A 14049-nucleotide genomic window follows, 5' to 3' on the forward strand; every position below is an offset into this window, starting at 1 on the left:
AAATACGTGTCCACGAGAGGACAGTATCACATTAAATAAACCTCAAGTTGCTGAAAAAGACGAAAGAATTCGGAAACGGAAATTAAATGCGCGTGCTCTACAATTCACAACACTCAGTGTCATTTCAAACACCAAATGGTAAATTGTGAAACTAATTCAGTTTCTCTTAATCAGATAGTTTGTGTTGTTGAGATTTTGGAGGTGTGTACGTCAGGGACTCTGCGAACCTATGCGATCTACGGTTATACCCATAATTACCTTTCCTGCGTAGGTTCGCGTTTGACTTTTACGTCCATCGATGGAGAATTATAAATCAGCCTTTAATCCTTTTGGCTATTTCCTTTTGGTTCTGTGGCCGGGATTTTTTTTACCTTGCTAAAGCATTTGAAATTGTTTTGCATTAATCGGCTTCAGTAATTTGTCTCTCACTCTGTAGTGGAAATATAAATCATTAACTTATGATATTGGTTTCTTCCCGATCTCCCATGCCTGCTGATGTTTTTCACAGGAAGAACAGCTGTGGCCTGTCCACAGTGTGACAGATGAGAGGGGAGTCAAATGTCGTCATAGGTTGTGTGAATTGGAGCCTGGTCATTTTTTAAATACATATTCAGAGGTGACATCACTCTCTTCACTCACTCCACTAGACCACTTCCCATGACTAAGACCTGTGGTCATTTTGGCACGGTGGCCACAAGTGTTTCACTAACCGGCCGTGCCTTCTTTTTTAGCACTGCCCCTGTCTTTCCACCCCACAGGTTAAGTCACCATAAGCCAGCGTGCCAGAGCTCTCACACTGCTCTGCTTAATTTGCAGGAGGCTTTGGTTGTTAAGTATTTACAGGCCTTCGGTGGCTTCGCGAAGCCACGATGAGAGTCCGCAGTGGCATTGAGCTCACAGCAGCTGCAGTCAGCTGCCTCATTCAAGGGGGATTGGGAAAGCAATGCAGCTCATCTGCTGTGTGGGTGAGTCACTGTGTAGAACAAGCTTTATCCATGGATAAGCATGTGAGGAATTAGGCACAAGCTTTACCGCCCTTCTTCATTTAAGCAAGATGCAATTAATAAAAGGTGGAAGCTTTGTTACTGGAAATCCGTGGGCCAGTTGTCATTAGTCACCACCATCATTGGAGACAGACTGTGTGCGTTTGGGTTGCTGAACTTGCAACAATGAATCATGGATTGTTTTCAGTCTCTTTGTGGTTTTTTATTTATTTACTTATTTTAATGGGAAGTTGGATAAAAGATGACGGTGCAGCTAATGAAATCCCAGCTGTGCCGCTTGAATGAGTCGCCTGACAGCAGATAGAACCTTCAGGAAAATGATTTTTTTATTTTTTTTCCAAAGTCCAGAAAGTTGTGGATTAAAAGGCTTCTAGCAAATATGATGAATGACGGCGCTTCTCTGAACCCTGTACTAGTGGACTGCTGCAGTAACAACCAAGGCAGAAGTAGCTGAAGATCGAAGTTAATATTAGTCAGAAATAAAGTGCCAGCAGGTTTATCTTCACATTAATACGGATGTACCACACCGTTTTTTTGTTGTTGTGCTATCCTTCGCTTCATCAGTCCTGCTACTCTGCAAAATATTTCCTCCATATTGTTATGAAAACAACTTTTGGATAAGCACACAGTTTACCATAAGCGTAGGCATGTAAAACCACATGGTGCATTAGTCTGCTGTAAGATGGCTCACACTTGGTATATAGACACAGAGCGTGGGTGGAGGCTTGGACGTGGGAACTGAATAATCTATATTTGTTGTCATGATACATACTGTACTTGTGGTGTTTGTCTGCATTCTAATGTCACGTAATGCTATGATCGTACAACAGGGGTTAAACATGATTTAGGAGGCCCAACACATCTGGCTCTATTTACAGCCTCTCTGCTCGTGTGAGCTGTGATGTTATGACAGCAGAGTGGCTGAGGACATTACGCTAAGAGGACGTAGAGCCCCTCTCCATGGGGGGTTGTACAGTAGGTCACTGGCCCCTGTTTAAGCGAGAGACTCCATCCCCCAAATGGTTTTTCAGCAGTGTGTTTGCGGTGCAGCTGTTTCTCTTGTGTTTTTGCCCATTCTCATGTTTGTTATTCCTGCGTTTTTCTTCTCACAGGAAGTTTGTTGAAGACTGAAAGGTTCTGAGAGGCACGACATCTAAGGGGGTTTCAACCATCGACGCCACCCCGACCACTCAATCCTCTCTCAGCTCTCTGCATCCAACCCAGAAGAAGGATGAGCTAAAGATCGTGGATTGTTGGATGTGATAAAAACGTGTCTGTAAGTTCAGTTGTGATCCTTCCGTTCCATAGTCGTGTCAGGTTGCATGAATGTGCACACTTGCAAACAGCACAAATTGAGGCCGTTTTGAAAGCTTGCTGTTGATACTCACATTGATAACTTTTATGTGGCAACCTGGAACACATTTTACTGTGTCAGTGATTTTAATGTGTTTACCGGTGCTTTTAGTGATGGTGTGACGTTTCACCGTTTCCCCTAATGTTGTAATGTTGGATCCACACTCAATCACGGCCATTTCAACAACGCCGCGGCCTGTTGTGATGAATGCAGGGAATAAAGTCATATTTGTCCCCTTAATTTCAAGTGCACACCCTGTGACGCTCAGATAGGCCACAGTAATGGATAGAGACCTGCCTGCCGGTTAATAGCCTTCCCCGAACACTCCCATACCTGATTGTATTAGCCCGTGCTGGTCGTGATTTTTGAAGTGTTTTTCCAAAATGGCAAAAGGGCCCTTGAGAGCTTTCAATCACAGCTCTGCCTCGCACGCCCAGCTTTGCAAATAAACATAAAAAAGACACAGCGTTTTTTTCCAGGGCGAACACTGGCTTTGTTCGCATGAGCTCCTATTTGCAGCGATTTGACCGTTCGAATGCTCACATTGGGCGATCTCTTTATTCATGCCCCTTTCAAAGCTCCGCTATTGTGCCGTGATCCCTCTTTTGGCTGGCCACGCATACGGGAGCACTGCGCCTCAGTTAAAGTGAATAGAAGCCCGCTACTTTTGCATCGCAGGCCATGCATTTTGAGGTTCAGTCAGAAGGTTGTGTGTATATATGTAGGAATATGTTGTCTAACTGGACCACTGGCATCGTGGTGGCACGGTGTGGACAGCCATTTTCTGCCTGTCATTATTGATGAGACAAAGACCTATCAAAAGGGGTGAAATGTGACAGAACAGCAGTCAACGAGGGTGCACAGGCGTGAAACATGATCAGACCACTGAGATGAATAGAGGTATTATGGTGCCAAGAATGTGAGCGAGAGAGACGGAGGCAGAAAGGGACTAAGAGGCATTGCTTCCATATCTTGTCACCCACTCATTGACAATGTAAGCGCTATGTCCTTCCCACTATAAGTGAAGCATAGTTTGATGCATAGTTTGGATGTTTGAACATTTGTTCATGGCCCACATGCTTTAGACAGACAAACAAAAATTATGTTTGTGCACCAAACCAGAACATCAAACGGCTTGTGGCAAATCTCGCCCTCCGTCTCAGTTTGCCCAACTTTACAAGCAAATGCACTGAATTAAACACAAACCTGCAGCGGGGGATTGGTGACAAGTGCCACACTGAGAATGCAGCTGTCTCCGTTTTTTTTTTTTTTTTTTTTTTTTGTAGTTTTTAAAGATTACGTTAAGATGATACTTTTTCTAGCACCTTTGTGCCTTTCTATAAAAAGCTCTTAAAGGAAAGACTGGCAGAGAGAGAAGGTGACACGGATCATGGTCCAGATTTGAGCCCAGGTTGTCACAGGTATGTGGTTTGTCCCTGAGCCAGCTCCGTCTCCAGGATGGCCTCCTGTGTATATGTCTTGTCTTTACCCTCTGATAAACTCCAGTTGACCTCTCTCACTGCTCGCCCCAAGGGATGCAGTCTTTGTCAGTGCCCTTATTTTCTCCTTCTCTGCTTTTTCTTCCTCCTGTTCTTTCCTGAGTTGTGCTCTTGCTCAGTGTTAAATGAGGGCATGGCCACACTTGGATGTACTGTGACAAATTGGCACGGAGGAGGCAGATGGTGATGGGGAGGAGACTGGTTGTCACGCCATTTGCTGCAGCGACATGAATTGATCTCCGTGCTGCAGAGCAACCACACATGCTCCGCTTGTGTAATCCCGTGACTTCGGTTACCCCCACACACGCGCCCACACACCCCAGCGAACTCTGACACGCGTGCCACCCTCCACCAGCCTTCCGTCTCCATTATTATCAATGATGTGTGCAGCAGAGGCGTTCACAAACTGTCAAAGGCTCTCTGCTTGGCTCCACTCGGAGAGGCGAAGGGATGCTGAGGGACTGTGACAGAGAGACAGAGCTCAGACTAATGGTAGGCTGGTGGGACTCTAGGAGACGTAACACACAACCTACCATAGAAACACATACGCTCACCGATGTACTGTACATGTCAGCATGCTGTTCTATTTACAGAGCTGCTGACTTATCGGTGTTTACCCATGAGGCTTTGGTGCAGCTTGACTAAAATCCCCAATGGCTGCTATCCTTTCCAGCATAACTTTTGGTAAGCTCAGTTCGCCTGACGGGGCTGGTATCGCTCAGGCTGTGTCCCAGGGCTGTGAAAACTATCCCCAATCAGATTTTCTTTGCAGCCGCGTTAAGCAGGAAGTGTAAAAATATCACCCATCCTGAGTGTGATCCTGCTATGCAACGGCTGTTATCAGCATAGATATGGACTAATAGGTAGCTGCCCCACATGCTTGGAAGCTCGTTGAGTCTTTGTGTCATGTACCTCAAAGTCCTGTGGTCTGTGCTCGAAAAATACACACTTTTGCTTAGATTTTTGCACAAAAACAGAAAGTTATGGTTGGGGAGAAATTGTGACAAAGGTTAAAATAAAGTAACAACCCTAACTAACTAAAGTCACACCCAGAAAGATTCTACATTACATATACAAATGCAACACTGGCTGGTCACAACTTCACAGTAAGGCATTTGTCGGTTTATCTGACAGACTTTTTGTTGCAGCAACAGCTGGAATTTAAGAATTTTGCATTTAGATTCAGTTTGCAATGGTAACAGGTGAAATAGTTTAGCTGCCAGTGTTTGGAGTGTTCTGCTTGCAGCTGACCCATAATTAGCCGAGTAGTTAGCTGCCATTGCTATTATGTCTTCTTCTTTTTTTCTCACACATTCTTATAAACGTGTTTTAAGTCAAGCTCGAAAGATTTTGAGAGGACATTTTATGAAATGGTTGTTGGCTTCACCACCACTACTGAAAAATCACCCCCTTTATTCCATGGTATAAAAGGAGAAAACCTACAGTATGTACCAGCCACAATATAACTCTGAATTGAGCTGACCTTAAAAAACACAATGAATTTCAAATGAAGCAGTCTAGTTAATAGATCAGATTCTCTTTTCATTAAAAACCTGCACTTGGTCTGTGGGTGGGAGGGTGGTATAATTGCCAGCTTTAGCTCTCCTCACCTGCGACGTGACAGGATAACTTTCCCACGGTTGCTTAATATTCTGGGATCCTGCAAGCCTTAAGCAGAGGATATTGATCAGCAGATGTGATGTATTCCCTGCCTTTCTAAGAGACATCTGCAGTCATCTGAGTGGGAGTTGAGGGAGCATCTCAAGCCACCAGAGATAACATTAAAGGCACATGATGGGAACTGATCAAACACTAGAACAGAGTTGAGACCCGCTGACAATTTTCCTCTCACACAAAGACCCAAAAAAAAAAGCATAATTTTGTTATTGATAACCATTCGAACTAGTATTCGACACTGCTCTGAGGAGCTGTTTAACGACACAGTGAACAACATCGATTCTCCTCTGAAACATGCCTCTCAGACTTATATTTGGACTTCAAAGAAACTTTTTGCTGACTTTCATGTTTGTCTCCAGCTAATTATCCTCACATGGGACAGCTCCAGTAATACAGGTTCTCAGGGGCAAGTTGAACCAACCAGCTTAGCGGAAAAGGGACAAACCTCACAGCATGCAATTCTTCATAAGATGTCCACACGCTATTAGACACTGGGAGACGCTGGACAGGAGCCAGTTTGCTACAGGAGAGAACACAAGTGCATTGGCCCGTCCTCGCTGTGAGGAGAAAAGCGGCCCTCGGTTTGTGATAACGGCTCCTTTACAGTCAGCACAAACAATCTGCAGACCTTACTCCTCGTTAAAAGGACCAGTGTTCACATTTGCCACAGTCCTGGAGAAAGAAAAAGCTCCCTGAATATCAAGTGCTAAAACAAATCCGCAGCAGAGTTTAAATAAATCACCTCGCTGTAATGGGGAAAGAAATTCCTCTTTAAGAACCTAAGTGCTTCTGCTGTGTCAGGAAACATGGCTGCAGCCGTGCTGCACACCACTTAGCCTAAACATCTGTCAGGAACAAGATTCAGGTTCTGTGGATATGTTAAACTTTCACCTTAATCCTCTCATACCTCAGTAATTGCATCCCTCCCTTTGGGGTCGAAGCATTTAGTAATTTTGGATAATGAGAGTGGAGCCACTTGGACTTTGGGTGAAAGTCAGGAAGTCCTCCAAAGCTTCACCACAGGCTGTTTATAATTACAACTCACATGAGCAAAGGGGTCAACTGACTAATACATTTTAGTCCTAAACAACACGTAAAGGTCACCAAATAGTGAATCTTATTTGAGAGCTGGTCGGGAATCAGGCCTAATTTATGGTAATGTTCTGTGCCCTGGAACGATGTTTATTTTGAGGGCAAAATCCAAATTAATTTAAATTATAATAAAGTTTATATATTTCCCTATTATATCTGTGTCAGTTTTACCCTTCAGATAACTCCTGTGCACTGTAAAATTCATCTTTTTTAGCCAGTTGGCTGAGATTCAGATTAGCTGCTTGAGAAGGAAGAGGATCCCTGCTTTTTAGCTTTTGGTCATTTGCACTTTTCAGCTTGACACTGTCTAACTGTGTAACAAATTAGTCATTTACTTTATTTTTTGTTTCATATATTTAGATATTCACTTTAGGTTATACCATAAAATAAGATTTGCTGCGGTCTTACTATGCAAATCTACCAATTAAGAATCTTAATTGTTTTTGCAGTGTGTTGGGTTTGTCTACAACTGGGTTTATCTGGAAACACTTTGGGCACAACAGAAGGAGAAAATCTTTTCAAATGACAGGCTTTAGGGTTTGAGTCCTCTAAATACACTCTATATCCAAACAGAGTGCAAATTGTGAGCGTGTTGGGAACGAGCCAGCTAACATGGATCAAGAAGCCACACAGTTATGAACTGAATTTCAACTTTAGATTCTTTGATTTCTATTTTATTTTGCAACGCAGCAATAGATGGGGCCGTCTCAGGCCCAGACGAGGCCAGAAGACGTGGAGGATAAAGGCTCAAACAAGCCTCAAAGGCTTGTGTTTTTAATGACAGAATGTGCTGCGTCAATGAGAAGACTGATTACGAACCCATTGAGTCATGGCCCGGGCAGCAGTAGCATATGGCCGAAGGGCCTAAGCACATTGAAAAGACATATGCGGCACCAAATCACTGAGACTGAAGCGAGAAAATAAAATCCCAGAGATTAAAGAGAATCTGCCTCAATCCTCTCCTGGTGGATTGGTTCATTTGTGGATACCAGCGCTTTAGAGTTTTTAATTGTGATACAGAGTAACACAGTTATTAAAGCCGAATGGCAGATTAGTTTAACGGGCTTTTTTAAATGGAGTGATGGGGTCAGTTTAGGCAGACATGTTAAACTGATTATGGACTAAGATTAGCAAAGGAATAACACAGTTATAATAGTTAATCTATGATAAAGATCGGCAGTCTTCCATTTTGGCATGTTGGGCAGCAGGTTCTTAAATTCCCTTTGTGTTTGGTTAATCTGTTCTGCTGTTCTTCTAAAAACCCATTTCTTTTTTATTTGGACTGCAGCCAGACCTCAGGCCGCGGAGTTTATAAAAATCCAGATCCCAAAAAGCTCCACACCATTTATTTGCGTACATTGAAGAATGTAAGTGTTTATGGGAGTTGGGTGGGTTATAATACTGTGTCAAAGGCTTCGCATAAGCAAACATTAAAACGACAAATTGCAAATGCTCTTCGCAACGTGGAGGTCAGGCACATTGCTCTTCATTGCTCTGTCGCTTTTCGCATGAAACGATCCTCATTTCACAGCACGGTTGCGCAGCCCCCAGAGAAAAGACCTTTCCTAATGAAATATGGACTGTGACAGCTTGTTCAGTAACACCGAAATGTCCTTTTTTTCGACGCCCATTACATTGATATATACACCACAGTATAGGTTTTTGCAGGTTTCAGACAAACTGGTTCAGTCATGATCCATATTTACTGCTAATAAATGTCTCAAATAAAAAAAAATACACTAAATGTTACCAACTTGAACACTGAAAACCTATTATGAAGCCGTACGGTACTTATCAGCACTACAGCTTTACAAATGATGCAAATATAGTCCTTTGCTGTTCTCCTGGCCTGGATACAGTGCTGATTAGCTTGTGCAGATTACCCAGAAACCTCACAGCCATAGGAGTCCTGTACCTTCCTCAGAGATTCCTCCCAGCTTGTCTGACGATCCATCTCTTTATTTACCTTTTTATTATTTTCCCGACTCTCTACTCTTTGTAGGTTTTCCTGAAGGCGTGTGCCTCCTCCTCGGTTGGGCTTTTGAGTCTTTCTGTACTTTCATCTCGCTAGACTTAACAACGTTTCTGAACAAGTCTATCACTTTTCTTTTTCTGTGGCAAGCGATGGTGTCAATTATTGAAAGAGGATTTTTTTTTTCTTTTTTCCTAGCTATCGCACAGGTTCATCAGCACCCAGCACATTGAATTGAAGAAAAACTCTCCACAGAGCCTTAGCCATAATGAAAAATATGCTCTGATTGAGCATCAAGGTCGTTGTGGTGGAGAATTTCACAAGAGGGGCGAAAGCTGTCTGCAGACTGAGCAAATAAGGCCAAGTTTCTGATGAACTCTAGCAATAGTTTGACAAACCCTATCACCAGTGACAAATTAAAGTGTCAGCGGCTGCCCTATGTGGCATCACATTTCCTGTGTTGTTCAGTGATAAGCCTCGTCACTAATGTGAGCCAGCAGCGCATGGTTGTCTGCAGAACAGTCTGAGAACGCCATGAGGACAGGAGTACAGTAACAGGAGACCCGGGCAGATGCTTGTCTCTGAGTATTGATCCGGCCACACGACCGTTAGAGCCAATGTCGCAGGCAATGCAGGCTGCACTGGCAGCTACCTGTTCCTTCATCCCCCGTGCAACTGGGGAGGAGCTGTTTTCAAAATTTGACATGCTGTCACATGGCAACAGTGGATGAAAGAAAATGTTTTCTGGGTACATACATCCTTCTGCCATCACACATTCAAAGATACCAGGCTCCATTGTGGCAGTTGGAGACACAAGGCAGCTTGTTAACACGGTGCACTTTCACAGTGCTTATATAGCACAGCATGTGTCCCTGATTTTTTTTTTTTATTATTTTTTTTCCTGAAGTGGCTTTGTGTCACAAACCTCTTGGCAGCCCCAGTTCACTGGAGAACTATACAAAAATAATGGCGAGCTGTGTAGGAACTTGGCAGAGAAGCTGAAAAGATTGTTGTGGTGTTGGTGTTGGTAGAAAGTAAGAGTGAGATTTATGATGAGTGGGACATAAACAAGTGGTTTTCCCCCGTCCTTAGGTTTAAAGCACAAATCCTATTGACAGTTTGATAATTTAATAGCAAACCATTTTAATATGCAGCTAGGTTTCAGAGTTCACATTTCTAATATGAACAATTCCCTAATATATTGTATGAGCTTCGATAATGATGCTAAACTACAAAAGTGTAGTGCACATAAACACTTCCTGTCTGAGCCCCTACACAGTTCCTCGGTGTGCTTAAATTACATACACTCAAAACGAAATGTATTATTTGTGGAATGGTAACCACCAAGTCTTGCTGAGAAAAGTCCAAAGATCTTCCACTATGGCTGCCACAGGTCGCAACACGTCATCTAAAATACCTGAGCGTGTACAAGCCTCCCAGTAGAAGCGCACACTTCCTCTCTCGCTCTCATACGCAGACACATTCAGCCTCTTGTCAAGGAAGCTACAAGAGTAATGGCTTCGGGTCTCCTCCCGAACACAGACTAATGAGAGTCTCAAATCCGACAAGCACAGTGCATTTGTCACGCACTCACACTTAATGACACCATCAACCGGGCTCAACAGCACGCTCGCACCAGTATCTAGCCCCATTATAGATGGACCCTTTTGTCCCCTCTCTTTCCTCTTATTAGAGCTGCTTGGTCAAACCTTGGTCGGAGTCAGTGTTGCATCCTTTGTTTTTCCTCCGTCTGGTTTCGCTTGCAACGTGAGTTGGTATATTCCAAAGTTCTTTTTTTATTGTCTTTGTGTGTTTCACTCACGCTTAAGCTGTCAACGCAGACGAGTGGAACACTTCAGTTTCATTAGCCACACACACACCACTGCATGAGGTGACACAAAAACCAAAACCCAAATAAACACCGTCCACACTAATCTGGGGACACAGCAAAGTACTGGCTAATGGACAGCTCGCACATAAAGACTGTTTCCATCATCTAGCACAGATTTGAAATTTCAGACACCCGATGACTCAATAAGCTGTGGGGGAACACACTTAACAACTGGTCGGGAAAGAAATTCATGCATTTTTGTACCAAAACACATATGGCAGTGACCCAGAACTTTGTAACTTAGCAATTTGTGCTTAAAAGAACAAAAGACGAACAAAAGCGGCTAAAGCACAGCTGTGAGGACAACATGGACTAGACAGCACACGCTTAACGATTGTTCAGTGAACTGGGCTGGACGGGCACTGACCAGGACCAAGTAGGTCCGACCAGTCGTCATGACTGAATCAACTACACAATCAGCCGTACAGTGTTTTTTTTCTGCCTTTAAGTGTCATACATGTACAGTGTTTAGTGGCAATATGTATTTAAAAAAGAAGTTTCACGGCTTTTGGGATAAAGAAATGTGTCACCTAGTGGAGTTTTGTGTCTGGCTGATGTTATTAATGTTATTCCAGTAGTGAAGATCTAGAGCACTAATGAATGAACTAACCCAGGCTGCTGGCTGACAACTATCCAAATGTTAACAGAGAATATTCAATGTTTGCCGCAATCGACGTCCGTAAGGTGACAAAGTGACCGAATTAACCCTTTAACGTGTGACTTGAAAGCTTGTGCAGATTTCCCAAAAACCTTACAGTCCTGTACCTTCACTTAGAAAAGTGTCAAGGAAATGCCGATTTACAAATAATCAAGGAAGCTGGGATGAGCAATGACACAAAGCATAACTTATGCCGCAGCTATTTAACGACAGGGAAACCATTTTGGGCAACTTAGTTACTGATGTCAGTGAAGAACTAATTAGATTCTAAATACAGTTCCTGTGTAATCCTCAGTGTCAATTACTCTGCTCTTTGTTGGGAAGAAGGAGGCAGGATTTAGCCCTAATTAGATGGACTTCTAAGCAGGCCCTGTCGCCTCTAATGACTGTTGGGGGGTTTAGACAGAGATAAGAGCTTATCCCCTTTAAGTGCTGGAAAAGCTGCATTATCTTAACTGAGATCCAGGCTCTGCTCGGACACACAACTCAGACACCTTGGGCAGAGGCAGGAACACAAGCAGCTGACACTCCTGACTTAGTAACACTCTAGTGCTGCTAAGACAGTAAAGGGACCATGTTGTCAGAAGAACAGTGGGCAACAGTGATTGATGCCCCTGAGCCTGCCTCAGTGAATGGATGCAATTAGATCCGTGAAAGTGGTGACTGAGTCAAATGACTGTTAGAGGAACCAACATAGAACCGGTGACCAGTCATTTACGGTGTCAACTCAGGAGACGGGCTGATTTCTCTTACTACCGCTCAGCAACAGATACAAGGCTCAATGTCTATGAACATAACAGTGAAACTAGTCATTTTAATCATTTTCTGCCACATCTGAAAAGCATAGTTTGTGCACGTTTAGGTTCTTCAAATCAAACATCAATCATAAACATTGTGGTATTTTTGTATCTATTTTAGCTGTGCAGCAACGAACGATTAAGTCATTTGTCAGATGACCATCACTGGTTGTCTCTTGTGGAATAATTTTGGGCAAAGAAACACATGGAGAATTTCTTAGTTTACATAATTTTGCTTTTAGATTATCAATCTAAATCATTTTTTTCCATATGAACTTGGTACAGTGTGTGGACGGTTCTCAGCTGAATCGAGTCCGGACAGTGTCCGGAGTTGTTGACTCACACGTGTAACGCGCAGCAGGTGATTGTCTATGTCAGAGCTATTAACACGAGGAGAAACTGCGATCAGATCAGGTCAATGTTTGCACCAATATTTGTGGGCAGCTTTAATTCTTGAAGCTGCCTAGATCTTCAGGTGTTAGCCTAGTGAAATTACAATAAATGAGTAGGCTTTAAAACGTACAAGTCAAGCAGAAGTAATTGCTCTTTTCTAATTGGTTAGAAGGGCGAGTCTCACTTCCAAAGCAGAGAAGCAAATATCTCTGAACTGCTGCCAGTGCTGTTCGGTGAGTCTGGATCACTTTAACAGCATCTCTTCACAATAAGGTTTAGGAGCATATTTCTAGTGTTTTAAAAAAAAAGGAAAGTCTTTTAATGACACTGAGGTGTCTTCTATCAGCATGTACAGTAGAAGATAGACTACTTATTTTTTAAGATCCAACAAAACAGCCTCATGTCATCAGTAAAATTGTCTGGAGCAACATAACTGAAGATAGACGAAGCACTTAATTATTTTATTAATTTTTTTTTTTTGTCCTTTCGGCTTATCCCGTGATTTCAGGGTTGCCACAGCGGATCAGTGTCCGCATGTTGCTGGGGAGGGGAATGTGCTGTTAGGGGTTCAGTGTCTTGCCTAGGGACACTTTGACATGTAGCCAGGGCCGGGGATCGAACCACTCACCTTGTGGTCCGTGGACGACTGCCCTTACCAACTGCGCTACAGCCGCCCCAGACGAAGCACTTAATTAAAACCTGGAAAACCGACACCCACACAACAAGAATAGAAGTTAGGACTGGTCAGGTTCGTACTTTTGCACGTCATCAATCATCGCACATTTGTGTCATTTGACAACTGTGACCGATCATTAAAGTGTCCCAGCACCGTTGATAATTTGGCGCTGCCTGGGATGCACAGTGCTGCTGAAGCAGAACCTGCCAAGCTGAAACTGAGTAGTGGAATTGATTGTCTGACTCATTCTAGACCACTGAGCTGTGAGACAATGTCATTCCTCTTCTCCGCCTCCTCTTCCTCTTCTTCTACGTTTTGGTTTACTGCGTTGCTACTGTAACCGCTGCTCTGTTTCATGTCCCAGCTCCTATCTTCCTTCCCATGTTGCATGACTCGGTGTGGCCTGATGAGAGGAGCAACGCTGCTCCTCGGTGTATGATTGCCCACAGCCATTGACTTATCATGGGTGGGACAGCGTAAAGCCATAAAAGGAGATAAACTGAGCTTGAAAGTGCCCAGGTCTTGCTGTATGTGTTTAGATGATATCATCAGTGTGAGATGGCAGTAATAAAAGTGAGGTCAGCTGCCACTGTGGGCTACTGCCCTGAAAGGTAGCGCTGTCCCGATAAGACTGCTGCCTCGTCTCCCTCTTTATTTATTTCTTTTGCTCTTAAGGCTTCTGCTGCGTGATGAAGCTGACGCGTGGATGTCGGCTTTAAGCGTAAAAGGCATCTAATAATTGGATGTGTGCTATACGTACAGAGACTGTTTGTCCTAAAGACAATGATAAAGTGTTTAATCTTCGCAGGCGTAGCGAACCACACAGGCATGATGATGCCATTATCTCTGTGAGGCACTCTTTCCGAGAAGCCTCACTTGTACCCTTGATTTATATTTCCCTTCATCAGCATCGACCACTCAGATAGCAAAAATCATTCTTTTATAAAAGCAGCAGCTTTCGTTCTTGTTACAAGGAAATTCAGCAAATGTATTTTTGTCACACATTCCCTTGGTAGCTTTCCTGCTCCCCCTCCTT

General features: G+C 43.4%; 1 protein-coding gene across 6 annotated transcripts in view; it reads left to right on the plus strand.

Moving 5' to 3' along the window:
* sema6cb (semaphorin 6Cb) overlaps nt 1-14049 on the plus strand; it is a 136199-nt gene that overhangs the window by 54307 nt on the left and 67843 nt on the right. For 5 of the 6 annotated variants that reach the window (XM_067509349.1, XM_067509353.1, XM_067509354.1 and 2 more), the window contains one exon: nt 2117-2280. The exons of the other annotated variant lie outside the window; for it this stretch is intronic. The gene's annotated coding sequence lies outside the window, so the exon portion shown is untranslated. The remainder of the gene's footprint in view (nt 1-2116; nt 2281-14049) is intronic. 6 annotated transcript variants of the gene reach the window in all.

This window comes from Channa argus, chromosome 7, assembly GCF_033026475.1.
Source record: "Channa argus isolate prfri chromosome 7, Channa argus male v1.0, whole genome shotgun sequence".
Lineage (NCBI taxonomy): Eukaryota > Metazoa > Chordata > Actinopteri > Anabantiformes > Channidae > Channa > Channa argus.